This window comes from Equus caballus, chromosome 17 (assembly GCF_041296265.1).
Source record: "Equus caballus isolate H_3958 breed thoroughbred chromosome 17, TB-T2T, whole genome shotgun sequence".
Taxonomy (NCBI): domain Eukaryota; kingdom Metazoa; phylum Chordata; class Mammalia; order Perissodactyla; family Equidae; genus Equus; species Equus caballus.
Window position 1 is genome coordinate 71,912,092 of NC_091700.1, and position 22,738 is coordinate 71,934,829.

General features: G+C 37.3%; 1 long non-coding RNA gene across 9 annotated transcripts in view; it reads left to right on the forward strand.

The window, feature by feature from the left end:
* The window catches only part of LOC138918543 (uncharacterized), a 226,824-nt gene that overhangs the window by 83,406 nt on the left and 120,680 nt on the right, over positions 1–22,738 (forward strand). The window lies entirely within an intron of this gene.

A 22,738-nucleotide genomic window follows, 5' to 3' on the forward strand; every position in this document is an offset into this window, starting at 1 on the left:
TATTTAAGCTCCTGCCTTCTCTCCCATCTTCACCGCCCTCCCACGCCCCCTCATAGTACACTGGACGCCTTTAATCAAAACTTCTCTGATAACCTGATTTACATTTACACAAGTTCAGCAACTCATGATGGGCAAAGGAGTGTCACTGGGAGGTAGATCAACTCTGTATTACTTAACTCTGTGTCAAAATCTCTTACTATGAGATTTGATTTTCTATACCAGGAGAATTTTAGGGAAAGAAAACTGCAAATCAAATATGTTGCTATCCTACCCATTTACAAGAATATTTCTGACTGGGTATGTAATTGTGTCAGTGATTTGCCAATTTGTTCTGGGATCCATTTCTCTACCTTTGCTGTTGGGCTCTGTGTTTGAGGGGACCGAACCATGAAAACTACATTTCCCAGGATTCCTTGCTTCTGACTTCCTGCCAGGTTTGGCCACTGGGAGGCATTGGTGGAAGATTGGAGGGTGGAAGAAATGGAAATTGCTTCTTCCTCCCCACTCCTCAAAAAGCGTCTCTTTCCATGGTTCCTCCGCGCAGGCTCCATCTTGTTTAAATTCCCAGTACAATGGCCGGCTTCTGGGAGCTGGTCCCACCTTCTCATCCGCATAAATTTTCAGCCTCTGGAGTTGTAGCTGTTTTTGCTGTTGTGAATCTCTGAGTTGCCTTGCAGTCCCCTGTTTGGTGTTTTGGCTGTTCCAACCCCTCTGTCTCTAATTCCACATATTAAATCTCCTCTACTGAATTACCTAGCACAGGCACTGTTTTCTTGAGTGAACTGTGACTGAAACAATATCGGTGTCTCATCTCTCCCTCTTTCCCTAGAAGACGTGGTCTGTAGCACTTCAGTGTTCCTGTGAGGGAGATACAAAGGTATTTAAAAGGAAAAGGAACTGAAGATTTTGTACTGAGTGGAAGAGAGAAGCTACACGCACTTAATGTCCATATGCTTAGTTTAGAATTTGTCCAGTATTTCCACTTGAATTTCTATTTTGTTCACATCATTAATCTAAGGCTTTCCCAACTCTGAAGCAAATGTGGTTTTTTCACTTTTGTTTTAATGTGTTTCTGCGTCTTGTACAATGATGCGACACTTACCTTAACAGAATTGACACAAAAACCAAGTCTCCACCACCATCTAAAAAATAACGGTATTTTTCTGTTCTTTCTTGGCCCCAAAGAGCTGCTAACGGTAAACAGTAAGTTCACTCAGGGAGACAGGATCTCTGAGCTAAAAGCTCGATGGACAGGAAGGGAAAGAGAGCAAGAAAAGGGCTGAGCCCAGATCTGAGGCCTGTACCAGCCCTGACGATGAGGCAAACCCTCCTCAGCATCCCCTCGCTGGCTTCGTTGGAAACTCTCTATTTTCTCAGTTGCAGCTTTTACATCTGGGCTTTCAAGCCGTTGGCAGCTCTCCAGTTTAGCACTTCATTTCACACTACAGCTCTAATTTTCAAATATTGACTTGAGGACTTAGTCTCCCTGGTGCCAGCTCAATTCCTAAACATTATTGCATTTAAAGCTTTGATTATTATGATGTACTATTGAGGGTTCCACTTATCAGACTAAATTCATCTTTATGGAATTTCTTTTATTATAGTTCACCAAAGGTACTATATCTGTGTGTAGTCTTACATAAAGGATGCCAAATCCATTTTTAAATGTGCATTATGCAAAGATTTATATTTAAAATGTACTTGAATTATACAAATTATATATCAAGGATGATGAATGTTACATAACTGGACGCATTGTAAATAAAATTGTGTGCTGCCCATTTTGGATATGCAAAAGAGTCTGCTTTTAGTATTTTAGCGGCAGAGGCATTTTCATTAGCCTGACATCAGAAATCATACTCTGCATTTGATCAGGGCTCTTGGAAACGTGGTACATGGCAAAAGGAAAATAAAATTAATATTTATGAGTTGGTAATTGTTTTTCATAAGAAAGAATACTATATTACCACGTTCCCTAAATGTGAAAAAAAAATCTGATAATTACCATGGAGAACAGTATGTTTTAATAAAATGTTCAAAACACAGTGATAAAAAGAGGTACTAGTCTTCATACTCAAGGAAGTCAAGGAAAACTTACTGAGAAATAGGTTGTATAGAATACAATTTAACTAAATAATTGTGGGGGTTTTTTTTTCTTTTTCATTTTTGTTTGGTAGTCCTGAGAATAAATGGTTGAGGAGATAAAACAGACTGATTGCGTAGTGGATTTATTAATAAAGACCATGCATTTGATGATTAAAACATAAAGTTGGGTAAACTGGACCAGGATTAGGGAAAGGCATTCAAAAAAGTTGAAACATTACACACAAAGTCTTAAAAATGTGGGACAGGATTTCCCCTTCAGAGATGACAGTAGATCTGTTACTACTGGAGGGAACATTTTCAGGAGAAGGAGAGCAGCAGATAAGGCAAATGTGAGAGGCTAGATCTACGAGCCAGGGATCTCCAGTGCTGTGTTCAGAACCTTGGCCTTTATCCATGGACAGACAGGAGCCATCAGCACGTTTTAAGTGAGGATCTCCAGGGGCAACTCTCTTACTGCTAGCACTGGGAAAGGAGAGTTGAAAGGTAGAAGTAGAGAGAGTGGCGAAAACGATTCAGAAGCCATTACAATAATCCAGGGAAGAATTGATGAGGGCTGAATTAAGAGAGAGACAGTAGAGACGGAAGGTGTGAATGGGAGTGTGGAGGTAAGATTTAATAAATATTTAAGAATGAAAATTGATTAAGATGATTTTTGTCCCTTTTAATAACCCTCCATATATAACTAGTTTTAATATTTATCAGTAGAAGCAAAAGATGGATAAAGGTGTGTAGACATCAGTTGAACGTCTTTCAATCATTTATTTGGGTTTAATTAGAAAACAGATGTGCTCAACACAACTAAAACACATTATCATTAGAAAAGACATTAATGGTCATTCTGTCCCATCTCTTCTACCTGTGCATAAATACCATCTATGAATTTAACAGATAATCATTAAGTCTTGGTTTGATCTTTCAAGTGACAGTCACCTCTCTCTGTAATCTGCCCTTCCATTATGGTATAGCCTGTTATTGGTCATTTTCCCTTATGTTGATCAGAAATTTATGTTGCTGAGACTCTTACCGAATGGCCCTTGTTCCTTACTCTGCGATACTAACAAAGACTCTAAATTCCATTTTGTCTGGCTGTGCCTCAGACATTTAAAGATGTCTGTAATTTCTCTGATAAATTTTCTTTGGCTAATCATCCACGTCTCTTATTTGCATCTTCAAATTCCGTTCACTCAGGTTATCTTTCTTCGATGTCAATGCCCCTCTTATAACATGGTGCTCAGGATTCCATAGCATTTTAGGTGTGGTCACATCAGCACAGGGATGGGGATCCCCAGCCAATAGGGCAGAATTCATATCTTAAAGCCTTACCTACTGTTCTCAAAGTTAGTTACTGACACCATATGTCTTCTTTCCCACCGTCTCCACATCTCTGTTACACAGTCCCCAACCCCTTTAAGATTTTATAGAATTCTTATTAACTAGAATTTTTGTTAGGAATATTTTGTTTTTATTAGCTTTCGAATGATGTCAAGTCTTTGGAAAATAGAAAAGAAATGTATTCTCACAAAACCTTGGGTAATGCCTTGACTCCTACGAAGCACAGTAAATGACTCCTCATGGAGAAATTGTTAGAATTGGAGCAAGGGAATTCAGTTGTAGAGAGGGCAAAGGAAAGCTCAGTGAATCCCAAAATATATGGCTCCAGAGGTGGTAGCCGTCTTACTCAACAGCCTATCAACAGCTAAGCATTTGTTGTTTGACACATGCACCTTTCATTTTTCATAGGTCTTTCCTTCTTTCATTCTTGCTTGGCTAGCACGTAACTGATTCCCTCTTCACTCTAACCATTCATTCATTTTTATTGTTTCATTCTGAACTCCCTTCAAGTTGTCATCATATTTCTTTTATCTAAATGCCCCAAAGTGTTATTAAAATAATCAGAAAGGAATATCTGATAACTTTTTGATGGAAATACTGCTAATATTAAATACTCCCTGAGCTCCATTATGTTTGACTCTGCTCATGACCTCCAAAAACTTTAGTTCCTACTCTCAAGGAGTTTCTATTCCAGTAGGCAAAGTACCAAAAGATGCATACAAACTTTGATCACGTCCTCATGCCTTTTCTAAGCTATACTGAAATAACTTTCTAGTTGAGAATATTAGTTTGTTTTGTCTTTGAACAGCTCTGTTAGGAGAAGTGTAATGGGGGAAGTAGCAGATTAACAATGGCATATAAAGCTGGCCCACATGAAACCCACACAGAAAGATTTAACAGTGTTGTCCAGGGCTGTTGCTGTCTAGAGGGTGTTTGATGATCTTATTTAGCAAGTAAGATGGCATTGCTCAAAAGTGAGGTGGGTTTTAAGTTCAGACACTATTCTGGTGGAAAATATTCTCTTCAAGAGTAATTATAGCTACCCATAACCCATCACAGTACCAAATGGCACAGATTGTACGAATAGAAACTGGCCACCAGAAAGCCCCCAGGCATGATATACTCAGGTTAGAGAGAACAATGAAGCATTTTACAGAACATACTAGAAAAAAGCCACACCTGTCATAGGAATCTGTGATAAAAGGGTTTTTTCCCCCAAAGCTTGTACTTTGAACAACTGCTTGAGAGAAACCAAGATCCAATAATATGCATCCAGAAGCAAGAAATAGACCTCACAGAACACACTGGAACAGTCTTAAGAAAACATGGGGCATCCTGAATCTGAATTCTCCTTTTTCTCCTTAATGACTAAAAATTTGTTAGTAAACCTTCTGTTATCACAGTTCCCCATCCTTCCTAGGGTACTAAAATTAGGTGTCTAATTTTAGTCTAGAACAGGGTCTTTCAACTTTGGCATTATTGACAGTTTGGGATGAATAATTCTTTGTTGTGGGGCCTGTCTTATGTACTGCAGAGTGTTTAGCAACATCCCTGGCCTCTACCCACTAGGTCCAATAGCACCACCCTTGCAACCTTGGGTTTGTTACTTAAGTTCTCTAAGGCTCAGTTTTCTCATCTGTAAAATGGGGACGATAATTGTACTTACCATATAGGGCTGTTGTGAGGATTAAAGATGCTATATGAAAATCTATTAGCAAGGTGCCTACCATGTAGCAAGCCTAGAGTTTATCTTGGCTATTTTTCATTTGGTTTCTATGTAGTTTACATTACAGAAGGGGGGTTCAATACTTCTTGACATCTTCCTTGGTCAATTTCTCAAGTCAGAGACCCCTTTCAGATGTTGCTAAAATTGACACATGAATTCTGTGGAATCTATGTGATTTTTCTACTTACTATTCTTTTGGCCCAAGAGAGGACAACCCAGGAAGGATGACCCAGGTGAGACAGATTACTGTCATAATAAGGCTTATTACATTTCAGTGTGTAATATTTTACTCAAGATTGAAAAAAAAAGGAATAGAGGTCTGAGTGAAGTAAGAGTGATGGTTGTTCTAAACGAATTCTTTAGAGTACCCATCCTAGATGATCAATCCTAGAGGACAAAGATAAGAGTCTGTAAGGAATTCTGTATCCACATTGACTAGCTTTTTGATGATGGTGAAAAATACCAGAACATTGTAGGTTGAAGAAAACAACCTACGATTTTATCTGTTTTCTTTAAAATTCATTCCAGAAACTCTTGTTGAACAAATTACTTGGCCAATCTGTTAAGTTTGTTCCCAGAGCAAATCATTGCAGTTACAGAGTAAGCTCATATGGGTTTGTGTTTTCGAGTTTCTAATCTACCATCAGACTGTATTTCTTCTTTCTCCTTCACCGCTTCCCATTCTTACACACAGATACTTGGAGTCTCTGAGGCTGCCTTCCTTCTGAGTAATTCCTTCCCTCTGAGGTTTGTCAACATACAAAGGGAAAGCACCTAATTAGAGTAAATAATTTGATAGAGTGTTTTGGTTAGAAAATTAATTCAGAATATCTTGGAAACGAATGATGACAGTGGCTTGGAATGTGATTGGAGCCCTGATCAGAAAAAAAGAAAACAAAACAGGGGTGGGATAGAGGAGATCCTGTGATCATGATAAATAGCAGTTTATCCATTTAGAAGGAGTCATTCAGGGACACTAGAAAGATCAGTATTAAGTCACATCTTAGGGTCTTAACTAGATGTACTAGAAACATCATAAACAGAGCACCAATTAAATTGTAAGAGGTATTAATTGGATGGATAATATGAACACAAAAGAAGATAAAGTGGGGCAAAAAGACTTGTGAAAAATAGCAGTATCAGGAAATAATGTCAAAATGAGAAGATGAAGTCTAATATATTTGGAAGCAAGTTCATTTTAAAACCCCTATATTTAATTCCATTCTATTAATAATGCAGCACATCTGGGAAGAAGCATTTGGAAGAGAGTAGTACTTAAAGAGATTTAAATATGATTGTGATTAAACCCAAAAAGTAGATATGATTTTCCAATGTGGATCTGGAGATATTGCCAATGTGATCCGGGCTGCAGACCCAGCCAGTCATTGTCATACAGATAGGGTATGAACTAATTTTTTTGACTCTTCTAGAGTGACACTTCCCTTGATGGGGACCTTGTTCAAAAATTAAAATGAACTAGAATAGCATCCAAGCAAACTACGTGATAAATACATTGATGAACAAGCAGAACAAATATGAAGTAAAACATAATAACTAATGAATAAGATGACCTTTGAAGATTTATCAATTTAGTTTAAGGTGTTGTGCTAGGCATTGCAGTTATAACGGTCAATAATAGTGCAGGTAAGATAGATAAGTTATAGTTCTTGCCCATAAACAGATCATAATTTAGTAAGTAAAACAGGTATTTATACAAACCAATGAGTGTATGTGGGTGGTGGGCGGGTTTAATGTTCTTTGGCGGTACAGATTAGGAGTGATTTCAGTAATTCCAGAGAAGTATTAGGAAAGGAACAGACAGAGGCATTTGAATAGGACATTGACAGATAAGTCACATTTGGAAAGGTAGATGAGAGTTGTAGGTAGACTAAGGGAATAGAATGAGTGAAGGGTGGAGGGCAGGCCAGACAAAGGGAACAGATGGGTGAAAGGCAGAGGGCAGGCTGGATGATAACAACAGGATGGCAATGAGCGCCCACCTCTCAGGGAAACCACTGAAAGAAGGGGTTCTCACAGGAAATATCTGAATGGTTCTGTAAACAAGTGCATCACTATTCTCATAGACGAAAAGTGATTTCAGCCTGGAGATAAATGTGTTTAAAATGACCAGTTAGGTTGAAGCAATCGTTTTTTCTAAATTCTATAGTTTCAAATTGTATAGCTCAGGTGAGAGTAGATGATAAAGCATTTTAACATAAAGGCACAGGAGATGCAGTAGAGAAGGGGCACAGGTTTGGAGTAAGGTGTGGGTGAATCCTGGCTCTGGAACGTTCTACCTTTGACAGTGGGGAAATTAATTAGACTTGCTGAGGTTATGTTTTGTTTCTTGTAAAAATATGGAAATAATTCCTACTTCTTAGGTCAGTTGTATTCAGGTATCAGTGAAATGTTTGTAAAGCTTTTGTCCCAGTGCTATTCATGTAATTCCCTTTCCAACCAACAGGTCCTCCCCTATCAATGAAATCTCACCTATCCTTTAGGCCTAGCCAAGTCCTGTAACCAACATGAGTTTAGCAGTTTACAGCAGAGGTCCTGGAGAGCTCAGACCTGAGAGTGAGGTCTGGCTCCACTATATACTTTGCTATAACCTAGAGAAATTACTTAACCTCTTGAAACTTCAGTTACTGTCATCTGCAAAATGACTAAAATGATGATATTGCCTCTCTCATAGCACTGCCTTGAGGGTTAAATGAGATAATGTTAAAAAAATGGATTAACACACTTCCTGGCATAAGTAGTAAGTACTGTTTGCTAATATATATTTTTTCTTTGATCATACTAGTCACTTCTCTAAATTCATATGGATCAAAGCTGTATATTCAGTATTATCACAACCAGGAAAAAGAAAAGTGCTATTTAACAAAAAAATAACAGAGATATGCCCTAGAACATTAACAGATGACATAAGTGGTGAAATTGTTATTTTGCTTTTTTCTAATTTTATATATTTTCAAAATTTATGCAATTGAAATGCTTTGTTTGAAATAATCTCCCATTTTTTTTTTTTTTTAAAGATTTTATTTTTTTCCTTTTTCTCCCGAAAGCCCCCTGGTACATAGTTGTATACTCTTCGTTGTCGGTCCTTCTAGCCGTGGCATGTGGGACGCTGCCCCAGCGTGGCTCGATGAGCAGTGCCATGTCCGCACCCAGGACTCGAACCAACGAAACACTGGGCCGCCTGCAGCGGAGCGCGCGAACTCAACCGCTCGGCCACGGGGCCAGCCCCAATAATCTCCCATTTTAAAAGTTTAAATTAAAAGACAGACAATAACAAGTGTTGGCATGAGGTAGAGAAATGAGAACCCTCAGGCATTGCTGGTAAGAATGTAAAATAGTGCAGCCACTTTGAAAAACAGTTTGGCAGTCCCTCAAAGTATTAAACCTAGAGTTACCATATAACCCAGTAGTTGCACTCCCAGCTGTCTATTCAAGCATGGTAAAAACAAGTCCACACAGGACTTGTACACATTTGTTCATAACAGCACTATTCGTAATAGCCAAAAAGTGCAAACGACCCAAATGCCGATCAACTGATGAATAAGTAAACCAAAAGCAGTATGTCAACACAATGAATACTATTCAGCAATGATGGGAAGTGAAGTGTTGATGCGTGCCACAACATAGATGAATGCAAAAACATTATGCTAGGTGAAAGGTGCCAGATGCAAACGGTAGTGCGTGTGTAAAATGGTGCAGCTACTTTACAAAACATTTGGACAGTTTCTCAGAATGTTAAACGCAGGGTTACCACATGACCCAGCAATTTTCCTCCCAGGTAATCTAGGTGGAAATATATATCCACACAAAGTTTTGTACACAAATGTTCCTGTCAGGATTATTCATAATAACCAAAAAGTGGAAACAACCCAATATTCATCAACTAGTGAATGAATGAATAAAATATGAATATACTAAAACCCACCAAATTGTACACTTAAAACTGGTGAATTTTATGATATGTAAATTATGCTTCAGTACAGTTGTTCAAAAAAGATATAGATTTAATTTTATAAGGAAGGGGAAGCCACTTAAGATTTGCAAATGAGGAAAAATTGTTAAAAAAAGTTTGCCAGTATTTATTAAGAATTATTCAAATTGAAATATTAAAACTACATCTTAAAAACTTCGTATATGGGGCTGGCTCCGTGGCCAAGTGGTTAAGTTCGAGCGCTCCGCTGCGGCGGCCCAGGGTTCGGATCCTGGGCGTGGACATGGCACCGCTCGTCAGGCCACGTTGAGGCGGCATCCCACATCCCACAACTAGAAGGACCTGCAACTAAGATATACAACTGTGTACGGGGGGGTTTGGGGAGATAAAGCAGAAAAAAAAAAAAAGATTGGCAACAGTTGGAAAAAAAAACTTCATATATCACTTTGAAGCTGTATCACTCATTTTTGGGCTATAATAGCAATGACTAGAATTTTTTGAGTATTAACTGTGTGCCAGGGTCTACATCAGCTACATTAGCTCTAATCATGCCAACAACACAGTGAGATAGCTATCATTAGCCCCCTTTGCAGATGAGCAAAACAGAGGAATAGATAGCTTGGCCAAGGTCGCAGAGCTGGTAAGCGGCTAAGTAAGGATATAAACCCTGGTCTGTCTGCTCTGAAAGCCCAAACCCTTTCCAAGCCTCTGAACCTTCTTGCAGTATAACCTCCCTCCATCTCTGTCCTCTCTCTCCTTCTCCATTTTCCTCACTCTGTTACCAGGCCTCCGCGTGGATCCCTCCCCAGTCACACCCTAAATTGTGTTAGAAGCTGATCCTAAGGCCCCTTGCTTAATATTGTCTCTGGTTATCACAGAGTATTTTATTTCTGTGTCTGTCCTCCAGAGCTCCTAAGAGGTAAAGGATTGTGTCTTTTTACCACTGTAACTTCAGCACCTAACACTGTATTTAGTACATAGTAAGTACCGGGCAAATATTGTTAAATGAATGAGTGAATAAGTTAATAAAGAAATGAATTCTATGGATTAATTTATTGTGACAGGGAATAGATGTTGTCAATGAACATAACTAAGTCACTCTAGTCATCACTTGTAAAATATACATTGAGCACTTACTGTGTCCAAATCTTGGCCAGTGCTAGGGATACAAATATGAATGTAACCCAGTTCCTTTTCTTAGAACTCACAATCTAGTCCTCTAAGACAGGCATAAATTCAAGTAACATATTACAGTATTTTAAGTTCTATGTTTTTCATAATAGAAATAACAACCAGATGCTGGGTGACTGCAGTGAAGAGAATGAATGATTACATGTATAAGATGTTTCATTTTTCTGAAGGAAACTTATAGAATGTTTCATTTTGTTATGTTCCGGGAGTGTTTCGCACATTTCTTTTGGATCTCATCAAAAGTTTGTACGTGCTCAGAGTCCTTACAAAGAATCAAGGACTTCCTGATGGCATCAGTGTTTCTTAGGATGCTACCAGAAACAGCCCTACTCAAATTTGAGCTGTTTGAAAAAAAATGATTCCCTTGTTTCCATAAATATTTGAAGTATTATCAAAATAACCTGAGGGAGACAAGCTTTAATACTCAAGTATAAGCATTCATTTCTTTCATGTCACTCTGATTTTCCTCAGTTGAGATAAACGTGGTCTGACATATTGATTATCCATTCTTGGCCATGGGGGTACTTTTATTGATCTAACCCTTTGGTTTAGGGGAGTTTTTTTATATAGATGTCATGTGATGCCTCAGAAATGCGGTGGTTCAAAAAAAAATAACCCAACTAAACTAAGCACTATGGAGCTGTGACAGCTGCACATTCAATAAAAATATACCTGGCACTCAGGGTTTACCCTGGGAGGGTGCCACCTTCCTGGTCTGTCTGTTATAGGCTATAGGAGTTAGAGGTCAAGTGTCAGCTGTCTCCAGTTGAGGTACTTCTCTTCAACATTAGTTGTTGGAATCTTTAATTAATTTATTGAATTGTATAATTTACACATGATAAAATTCACCTGTTTTAAATTTACAATCCAGTGATTTTTTAGTAAGTTTACTGAATTGTGTAACCATCACCAAAATCCATTTTTGGAACATTTTTATCACCTCAATAAGATTTCCTGTGCCCATTTATGGTTAATCCTCATTCCCACCTGCAGCCCCAGGAAACCACTAATTTACTTTCTGTCTCCATAGGTTTGATTTTTCTGTACATTTAATAAAAATGGAATCATACAATATGTGGCCCTTGTATCTGACTTCTTTCAATTTGCATAGGTTTTTGAGGTTCATCCATGTTATAGCATTTTCCAAAAGTTTATTCCATTTTATTGCCAAATAGTATTCATTGTATAAATGTGCCACATTTTGTTTCCCCACTCATTTCATGGGCATCTGGGTTGTTTCCACTTTGGGGCTATTATGAATAATGCAGCTATGAACATTTTTGTACAAATCCTTTTGTGGACATATATTTTGGCTTCACTTGAGTGATACTTAGGAATGGAATCACTGGGTCATATGGTAACTCTATGTTTAACATCTTGAGAAACTGCCCAACTGTTTTCAAAGTGGCTGTGCTATTTTATATTCCTATCAGTAACGTAGGAGGGTTCCTGTTTTTTCACATCCTTGCCAACATTTAGTATTGCCTTTCTTTTTGATTATAGCCATTCTAATGGGTGTAAAATGATATATTATTGTGGTTTTAGTTTGTATTTCACTAATGACTAATGATCTTGAGCTTCTTTTCATGCACTTATTAGCCATTCTTGTATTTTCTTCAGTGAAATGTCTATTCAAATCTTTTACCCATTTTTAAATTGGGTTATTTGTTTTCTTGCTATTGAGTTGTAAAATTATATATTCTTTATACAAGTCCCTTATCAGGTGTATGATTTGCAAATATTTTATTCCATTCTGTGGGTTGTTTTTTTAACTTTCTTAATGTTGTCTTTTGAAGTACAAGTTGTTAATTTTGATGAAGTTTAATTTTAGTTTTTCTTTTATTATTCATGCATTTGGTGTCATATCTAAGAAATCTTTATCTGACCCTAAGTCTCAAATATTTTTTTGTATGTTTTATTCTAAAATCTGTATAATATTAGCTCTTACATTTAGGTCTCTGATCCATTTTGAATTAATTTTTCTATATGGTGTATATGGAAATTGTTCTATATGGAAGGAGGGACTAAGTTCATCTTTTTACATTTGGATGTTCCATTGTCTCAGTGCTATTTGTTGAAAAGACTATTGTTTCCTCCATTGAATTGCCTTGGCACCTCTGTTGAATATCAATTGACCATAAATATAAGAGTTTATTTCTGGACTCTCAACTCTGTTCCATTGATATATATGTTACCTTTATGCCAGTACTGCACTGTCTTGATGCATAAGTTTTGAAAGTTGATGGAAACTTTTAACCTAAGAGATTAGTTGGGAATGACTAAATCTACCCTGACTCTTTTTTTTAAAAGTCTTCTTATTAATATATTTGTAAGAAACAACTAAATAAAATATAAGAGGAAGAGAAAAATGAGAGTAGAAAAAAAGAATTATTACATAAAACTATAAAACTATACCATATGTCTTTGACATTGCTAGTTGTGGCTGCCATTGTGGCTCTGAGCTTGCCAACAATTAAGAAGGAAACGGAAACATATTCATAAAATATGTTTAGCAAAATAATTCAATTTCTTAGTAAAAGCACAACTATTCTTGGCTTTTGAACTAAAAGGGATTTTATCCTGTGTGTCCATAAAGAGGAGATTGCATAATGTAATAAATAACATCCTTACCAGAACCCCATGCTTTGAGAAACAAAAAAGTTTCAGATTTTTATGATGACTGCAAGGTAGACCAATTGCAATTAGTAAAGGCAAGTCTATGCAGAAGTCAAACAAAGTTTGCTCCTGATTCTGTTAATCCTGGGACAAATGTTTTACTCTTTAAGACATTCTCTCATAAATATAGTGCCTTTCAACCAAAAATTTTGGTGTGTAGGGTAGCAAAGAATTCAGAGTTTTACTTGCGAGGGAGACTTCAAAGTGCAGTAGCACTATGTTTTCATTGAAGATCAAAACTCCATATTTTAATAATAAACTTGAGCAGGAAATTGTGTCGATGTGATTTTATGAAAAGGGAGAAGCCCAATGAGGACATTTACCTGAAGGTAATTACCCCTTTTCCCCATACAGAGATGGGATGAGAGAAAAATCTTCTCCTCAAGGGCAGAGTCAAATTATCCTCAAGAATTAATCCCCTGCATTTGGCAGATATAGAAGATGGAAACCTAGCCAGACCTCTGTCTTTTTTTCTCCAAACAAGAGAGATAATGCAGGGAGATCAATATTCTAAAATCCAGGTTTTTTTTTTTTTTTTTTGAGGAAGATTAGCCCTGAGCTAACATCTGCCACCAATCCTCCTCTTTTTGCTGAGGAAGACTGGCCCTGAGCTAACATCCATGCCCATATTCCTCTACTTTATATGTGGGATGCCTGCCAAAGCATGGCTTGACAAGGAGTGCATAGGTCCACACCTGGGATCCGAACTGGCGAACCCCGGGCCACAGAAGCAGAACATGCAAACTTAACTGCTGCACCACCGGGCCTGCCCCAATCCAGATCTTTTCTGGTTAATCAATATGAAAAATTCTATCAGAAAATCCAAACTGATCAGGGATCTTAGCTGTGCAACATCATTTCACTACATTCCCAAAGAGGAATGTTAGTTGCTGAGAGGTGTGAATCTCTCTGATATGAAGACGGTGTAACCTTACTGTGCTGCTTAGCACCAGATGAAGTCATGGCTCTTGCTGGTGCTGCTCACCCTTTGTCTGGAAAGTCAAGTTTGTTGAGAGAAAAATAGTTCTAGAATGAGGAAGACTGAACTTTCTTGGTTGACTGATGAGAGAGTAAACATGGAGTATTATCAATCGCTGTGTCTAGGGATAGTGTTCTCAGACAAAGGATTAGAGAAGCTTGAGAGTCATTCCACATGTCAGAAAGAAGCTAGAAAAGATGTCTTTTCCTGAGCCTGAGTAAGACGTACTATCACTATATTGTGTAAAACCAGAACAGGAGTCATCATAGGGTGACAACTAACCTTGACCAAGTTATGCAAGAGCACCTGAGCAGATTTCTAGTGAGAGAAAAGTATCTAGAAACATAACTTTATAATGATGGCCTAGGCTTTGGTGATTGATTAAACTACACTTGAAAAATAATAATCTCCCAATAATATTACTCTGCTTACTTTGGGAAGCTGGACTCAGTCACTTTTAAGTGTATCAAGAACTTTCCTGGGGATACGTAAGTCAAAGTCAGCCTTGCTGTGACTCCTCTTCTCTTTGGGTTCCAATTTGCTGAGTAAGACTGCATTGTCCAATCTGGATTCTGTCAAAATAATAGAGTTTCTTTGCTGAAAAGGAATGAAGAACAATCTAGAAATAAATTTTTTTTGAGGTAGAATGATGGCCAACATTGCTAGAAACCTGGCTCCATACTGTGTCTCCTCAAGTGAGTGGCTGTCAGCAGTTTAGTAACCACATATTTCTTCACCAAGATCAGGCCAAAACATAGAAAACTCTCCTCATGAAAGATTTTCTCCTTGCTATTCATCATGATTCAGCATACCTTGAGCACAATTTGCCCCAAATCCTTGGCTTATATATGCTGGAGACTATGGATTTTAAAATATAGCTGGGGGAGCCAGCCCCATGGCCAAGTGGTTAAGTTTGTGCACACCGCTGTGGTGGCCCAGGGTTTCACTGGTTCGGATCCTGGGCATGGACATGGCACCACTCATCAGGCCACGTTGAGGCGGCACCCCACATGCCACAACTAGAAGGACCTGCAGCTAGGATATACAACTACACCAGGGGGGAATTGGGAAGATAAAGCAGAAAAATAAATAAATAAATAAATAAATAAATAAATAAAATATAGCTGGATAGTGTAAGGCAGTGGTTCTCAAAGTATGGTCTCTGGGCCAGCAACATGAGCACCACCTATGAAACTTGGTAAAAATGCAAAGTCTCAGGATTCACCCAAGATCTAATAAATCTGGAACTTTGGGAATGAACCTCAGCATACTCTATTTTAACAATTCCTCTAGATGATTCAGATGTTATATTGTTGGAGAAATACTTTTATAAGGTGTCAGGAGCATCTCTGTTTTAGTAAACAGATTAATCTTTTTGTACAGAAAGACTCAAAGTCCTGGAATGGTATTTTCTTGTGCATTTCTGACATCTTCCAAGTTTAGATTTTGCATCATTGCAAAGTCTGGGGCAGAAAATCAGTAAAGATACAGTTGAACTGAACAACACCATCTATCAACTGGATCCAATTGACATTTTTTAGAATATTTAACACATGTTCTCAAATTTTCATGGAACATTCACCAAGATAGACCACACTGTGGGCCATAAAACACACCTTAACAAATTTAAAAGAATAGGCATCATTCAAAGCATGTTTTCAGATCACAATGGAATTAAACTAGAAATCAATAATAGAAAGATAGCTGGATAATCCCAAAATAATTGGGGGTTAAGCAAAACACTTCTAAATAACACATTGGTGAAAGTAGAAATCTTAAGAGAAAATACAACCCATCAAAATTTGTGGGACACAGTGAAAGCAGTGCTTAGAGGGAAATATATACTGTTAAATGCATATCTTAGAAAAGAAGAAAGATATAAAATTAAAAATGTTAAGTTTCCACTGTGGGACATTAGAAAAAGAAGAGCAAATTAAATCCAAAGTAAGCAGAAGGAAAAAAGTAATAAAATCAGAGCAGAAATCAATGAAATTGAAAACGGAAACCAATGGAGAAAATTGATAAATTCAAAAACTAGTCTTTTGGAAAGATCAATAAAACTGATAACCCTCTAGCCAGGCTAACTGAGAAAAAAATAGTGAAGACATAAATTGCTAATATCATAAAAGAAAGAAGATCCATTACTACTGATCCCAAGGACCCTTATAGGATAATAAAGGAATACTATGGACAATTCTTTGCCCACAAATTTGGTAACTTAGATGAGATGAACCAACTTCTTCAAAGACACAATCTACCAAAACTCACACAAGGAGAAATAGATAATCTGAACAGGCCTACATATATTAAATAAATGTAACAAATAATTAATAGCCTTCTAAAACAGAAAGCACCATGCCCAGATGGTGTCACTGGTGAATTCTACCAGACATTTAAGGAAAAAATTATATCAATTCTTTACAATCTCTTCCAGAAAGTTAATACAGAGGGACTGCTTCCTAACCCATTCTATGAGGCCAGCATTTCTCTGATATCAAAAACCAGACAAAAACATTACAAGAGAGACTTAAGGGAAAGGAAAACTACAGATTGATATCTCTCATGAACATAGATGTAAAAATCCTGAACAGAAAGAAAAGCATTAGCGTGCTGGGGGAGAATTTTAAAACAGTTTAATATACATGCAGTTGGAGCCCCTGAAGCAGGGAGACAAACAAACAAAATATTTGATAAAATAACATCCAAAAATATTACAAGTTCAATGAAAACCATAAACTCACATATCCAAGAAACTCAACAAACATGAGCCACAGCAAACATGAAGAAAATAACCCAAGGGTACATCAAAATTAAAATGCTGAACATTGATGATAAAGAGAAAATATAAAAAGCAGCCAATATAAAAACATACATTACAAACAGAGCAAAAGAGATAAGGACAATAGCATATGTCTTATTGGAAACAATTGAAGTGAAAAATAAAATGGAGCAACATCTTATTGACAGAAAAAAGTTATCAACCTAGAATTCTATACCCAGCAAAAACATATTTAAAAAATAAAGGTGAGGGGGCCAACCCCATGGCCAAGTGGTTAAACTTCCATGCACTCTGCTACGGCAGCACAGGGTTTGTGGGTTCAGATCCTGGGCACAGACCCACTCCACTCATCAGCCATGCTGTAGAGGCATACCACATACAAAGCAGAGGAAGATTGGCACAGATGTAGCTCAGGGTGAATCTTCCTCACAAAAAATTAAAAAATTAAAAAATAAATAAGGTAAAATGAAGATTTTTTTCCAGATATAGAAAAGCTGTAAGAATTAATCACCAACAAAGCTATGAGAAATGTTAAGGTCAGTCCTTGAGACAGAGATAAAATGATACCAAGTAGAAATATGGATCTATTCAGAGCAATGAAGAACACTGGAGATGACAACAACATGAGTAAATATGTACCATTTTTTCCTTATTACTTAAATCAATTTAAAAGGTAATTGACTATTTAAACAAAAAAAATAACAGTGTAGTATGGGGTTTATAATATATGTATAATGTATAATATATGTAAAATGTGTGACAACAGTACTGAGGTCAGGAGAGGAGAAATTAAAGTGTACTCTTGTAAAGTCTGTATATCATACATAAAGTACAAAACCACCTGAAGGTAGGCTGTGATAACTTAAAGATGTGTACTTTAAACCATAATGCAACACTAAAATAACAAAACAAAGAGTTATAGATAGCAAGCCAACAAAGTCAATAAAATGGAATCATAAAAACAAACTCAATCCAAAAGAGGTTGAAAAAGAGAGAAGAGAAAAGAACAGATGGAACAAATAGAAAACAAATAACAAGATAATTTTAAACCTAAACATAGGAATACTTTATGTAAAATACTTAAACGTAAAAGGTCTAAACACCCTAATTAAAAGGCCGATTGTCAGATTAGGTTAAGTATCAGACCCAAATATATGCGGTCTATAAGAAACACACTTTAAAAGTAGACACAAATAGATTTAAAGTAAAAGTATTAGTGATTGTAAGGAGGTTTAGAATTAATTATATGTATAGCAATTAGTAGTGTTCAATATTCAGTGGATACTTGGTAAAAATAGTTTTAAATATTTTTCCTGCTGTTTAGTTGGTGTCTTAGTCAGTTTGGGTTAAAAAAACAAAATACTGTGGACTGAGTGGCTTCAACAACAAACATTTCTCACAGTTCTGGAGGCTGAGAAGCCAAGGTCAATGTGCTAGCGGATTTGTTGTCTGATGAGACTCTCTTCCTAGTTTGCAGATGGCCACCTTCTTGTTGTATCCTCATATGGTGCAGAGAAAGAGAACTCTAATACGTTCCTCTTATAAGGAAAAATCCTATCATGGAGGCTCTGCTCTCATGACTCTCATCTAAACCTAATCACCTCCTAAAGCCCACCTTCAAATACTATTTGAATACTAATCCACTTCATGTGAATAATAATACCACTTCAAATACTAGTACATTGAGGATTACAGCTTCAACATATGAATTTTGGAGGGACACAAACATTCAGTCCATAGCAGTGGAAAGCTTTATCCGCCTTATGAGATAGTACAGTGTCTCTCTTATGGTATCCAACATCTTCAGTATCTTCGTTTCACTTAAGAGTATCAGTTCTTCCTCTATTAGAGAGTAAAGTACTTTGGTTTATTACCTATAGGGGGACTTAGTTGGATTTGAGCTCCTGCAACACTCTAGGTAGCTCAAAGATATGGATGGGAATACTTTTCTCTAACATACTGACAGGTTTTTCTGAGGATGGATCTCAAGGAGGTGACATAGGTGATCAGAACATCTGGGTACAATTTGGTTTAAAAGCTGATGAATTAGGGGGCTGGCCCCGTGGCCGAGTGGTTAAGTTCGCGCGCTTCGCTGCAGGCGACCCAGTGTTTTGTTAGTTCGAATCCTGGGCACGGACATGGCACTGCTCATCAGACCACACTGAGGCAGCGTCCCACATGCCACAACTAGAAGAATCCACAACGAAGAATACACAACTATGTACCGGGGGGCTTTGGGGAGAAAAAGGAAAAAATAAAATCTTAAAAAAAAAAAAAAAAAAAAGCTGATGAATTAGGCCAAAATGCTAAGGATGGTTCTTTAGCATTTAGCAAGCCAAAGCCAGGCATTTCTTACATATTCCTCCACTTCCAGCAAAACTATTCAGTCCTGTCAGTCTCAATTCTCACAGGAGTATGAAGAAAGTAGGAAGAAGAAGATTCAAAATGCATTCTCAGTGGTCACGATGAGTTATTTGGCTTTTTAAAAGTGATTATAAAGATAATGAATGGTGAATGAGTTTTCAAAGAGATTTGAATGGTGTTACTAATTCTACAAATTTTGACATTTCTAATATACATCTAGAAACTAATATAGGATTTTGGATAACAAATCTCATTTCCTTTCTGGTGACTCTAAAATCATTATACATCTAATAGTAGAGCTAACTTTGCATCTTCGAATTTTCAATATTTCCACCCATCACAAAAGAGGCAAAAGAGCGAACAACTATGGCGAATCAATACTCAAATCCATATTTGATGTCAGAGAGCTCTCTTTCTCTCTTTGCTGTTTATTACTGGACATCTTAGGGGTTCTTGAGAGGAAATCTAATAGTTTACTGTTTTCCTTATTTTCTGTGTGACTGTATGTTTGTTTAATGACTGCTATATTACCACACTTTACTTTCATTCCATCTTCTCTCTTACATGGCTCTCCCTTTGTTTTATCTAAGAGTTTAGTGAAATTTCTTTTTGTCTTGCAATGTGATACTTTATTTAACCTAGATATGAATGAGCGTGCAGTCCTTTGCATCCACTTCTCAAGAGAGAAAGTGCTTTCAGTTTGCCTCTTTAACTTTATAAGATTGCACTGGTCTGTTTACATATTTTCTCTCCCCAGTCTGATTGAGGTGGTTGACTGAACTAAGAGCTCAGATGACGGCTCTTGTATGGACCAAAACTGATATACGATGATTAGACATGTAACCTTTATCCTACTGGTCCTTATGTCTACAGTAATTATTGTATCAAAGTCAGAGTTAGAGATTAAGTTATCATTGTTCTTACTATGCCTTGGCATAAAGAGAGAAAAGGCTCCTAACAGGAAAGCTTCCTCAAACCAGAATTTGCAGTCTCAGATACTGAGGTTCTGCTCTCTCACCTCGGTACTCCAATCTTGCTGGTCTACAGCTAGCCAGTGCCCAGGACACTTTCTTTGTCCTTTTTCTCCATTATTGGACTTTAGTCATTTGTCACTGCTTTCTTAAATATGTCTGTTCCAGCATGTGGTAGGCAGAATTTTAAGATGAGGCCCAGTGACCCACACCCTTGTGTAATCCCCTCCTCTTGAGTATAAGCAGGACCTGTGAATATGATGGTGTATCACTCCTCTAATTATGTTATATGGTGGAGGTGAAGGGACTTTGAAAATATAATGAAAGACCCCTAATCAGTTGACTCTGAGTTAATCAAAAGGAAATTACTCTGGGTGAGCCTGACTTAATCAGGTGAACCCTTTAAAAAAGGGCTTAGGGCTCTCCTGAGCTCAGAGACTCTCATCTACTGCTCTTGAAGAAGGAAGCTGCCATGAGTTCTGCAGGTTCAAGAAAATGCATTCTGCTAATGACCACATGAAATGGAAGAGGACCCTGAGCCTCAGATGAGATTGCGGCCCTGGCTGACACTTCCACTGCAGCCTTGTGAGTCTCTGAGTAGAGGACCCAGTCAGGCTGTGCCCAGACTCCGTACCCACAGGAACTGTGAGATAATAAATGTATGTTGTTTTAAGTCATTAAGTGTGTTGCAATTTGTTACATGCAATAGAAAACTAATATACAGCAGGCGTCACATAATTTTTGTTTACATTAATGCTTCCCTGCTAGATGAGAGAGTTCCTAAAAGGCAGTGACTGTGTCCTTTCCATCCTGGTTTTACCAATGTCTACAAAATGCCTTGTGTATAGTAAATATTTAATAGATTTTTGTTTAATAAGTAATTGATATTTAATATTCTGAAAATGAAAAGTATAATAATATCCATTTTGCCCTTTATGATACCTTTCCATATGAACTTTTTGAAATTTCAAATCTCAATGTGTCTTGGCAAAATTTAAAAAGTACTTTTAGTTCTTGGGGCTGGCCCCGTGGCCGAGTGGTTAAGTTCGCGCGCTCTGCTGCAGGCGGCCCAGTGTTTCGTTGGTTCGAATCCTGGGCGCGGACATGGCACTGCTCATCAGACCACGCTGAGGCGGCGTCCCACATGCCACAACTAGAAGAACCCACAACAAAGAATACACAACTATGTACCGGGGGGCTTTGGGGAGAAAAAGGAAAAAATAAAATCTTTAAAAAAAAAAAAAAAAAAAGTACTTTTAGTTCTTAAAATTCTTTCATGTAGATACTTTGAGCCCTGCTCATATTATCTATGTCAAATGAAGGTGCCACATCCCTGGGGGCCTTGACAATTTTAAGAAACATCCCCAGGCCATACTTTACTTCTATAGCATTGCTCACCAAAATTAATGGAGCAGATCGGCCCTGAAAGCCAAGATTCTGGTCTGAGCTTGCCAAATTGGCATCAGGTGCTTGAGATGGAAATTTAAGTCTTGAACATAAATTTCTTAGTCTTAGAAGAGGGAGAAAACAGTTAACATATATAAGTCCACCATGCAGAATTATCCAGATATTAATGTTTAATGTTTAATCTCTCTGTGTAGCTCAGGAACCATCAAATGAATTAGTGTTTCCAATGTACCCAAAGGTACTTTGATTAAAGATGTTAGAAAAATACAAAAATAGGAACCTCTAATAAGATGCTGGCTGAATTGTCTACAAAATGAGGAGTATTAAATAAGTACAAATCTTCATCAGGTGAGAGTACAGAAATTTTAAAAAGTTAGTACAAACGTGATTTTACATAGAGAGTTTTTTTATTTTTAAAGTCCTTTTCCAAAATCTGTTCTTGGAAATGAGTTGAATTTTTTCTATCTGTTACTCTTACTTGTTACTGTTACTCTTATCTTGTTATCAGGTATATTCTTGCTTGGAGAGGAGAGAACTGAAGATCAATCTAATTGTGCAGATGGTAGAAAAGAGAATAAATAAGGGATCCTTCTAATAAGTACAATGAGGTTGGACCCAGAAACTAGACCTTTGGATATGGCAAGTTCCATATTTGATCCTTACTTAATTTTAATGAATATATTTTAAATTACATTTTGACAAAAAACTGTGGCTCTGATTACAGAATTAACTACCTAGAAAATAACTACCTTATCGGTTTTGAAGGCTCATCATTACAGTTCTGCTGAAGCCTCAAACCCCTGGGCATGAATGCAATACTGAGATCAGAGGTAAAATTCTCAAAAGAAGAAAAAATAGCTATTTTGTAAGTGAGAGATAAAAAAGTTATTACAGGCTAACCCTTTCTCATGTCAATTTCTTAAATGTGAAAAATATCCAATGAACCCATTAAATACATTTTGACAGACTAACAGCAGGAGGCTTGTTGACCTTTCACCTCATATTGATTTCCCCTTCAGTCGTTGTCCTTGGTGATTTCCACTTTTCCTGCATATATTTTGCCTCCCAGTCCACTCTCCACATGCCATTTCTGTAATCACTTGTAATAGAAACCCACATGGAGCCCTGGGCTGCACCGACACTTCAGGAGAGCCTTGAAAATAAAGCAGCCACATTACTCACGTCTATCAATAAGCTCCTCGATCAGCAAATATTTCTATAGATACCCTTGGCATCTCCATCATGCAGCTGAGCAGAT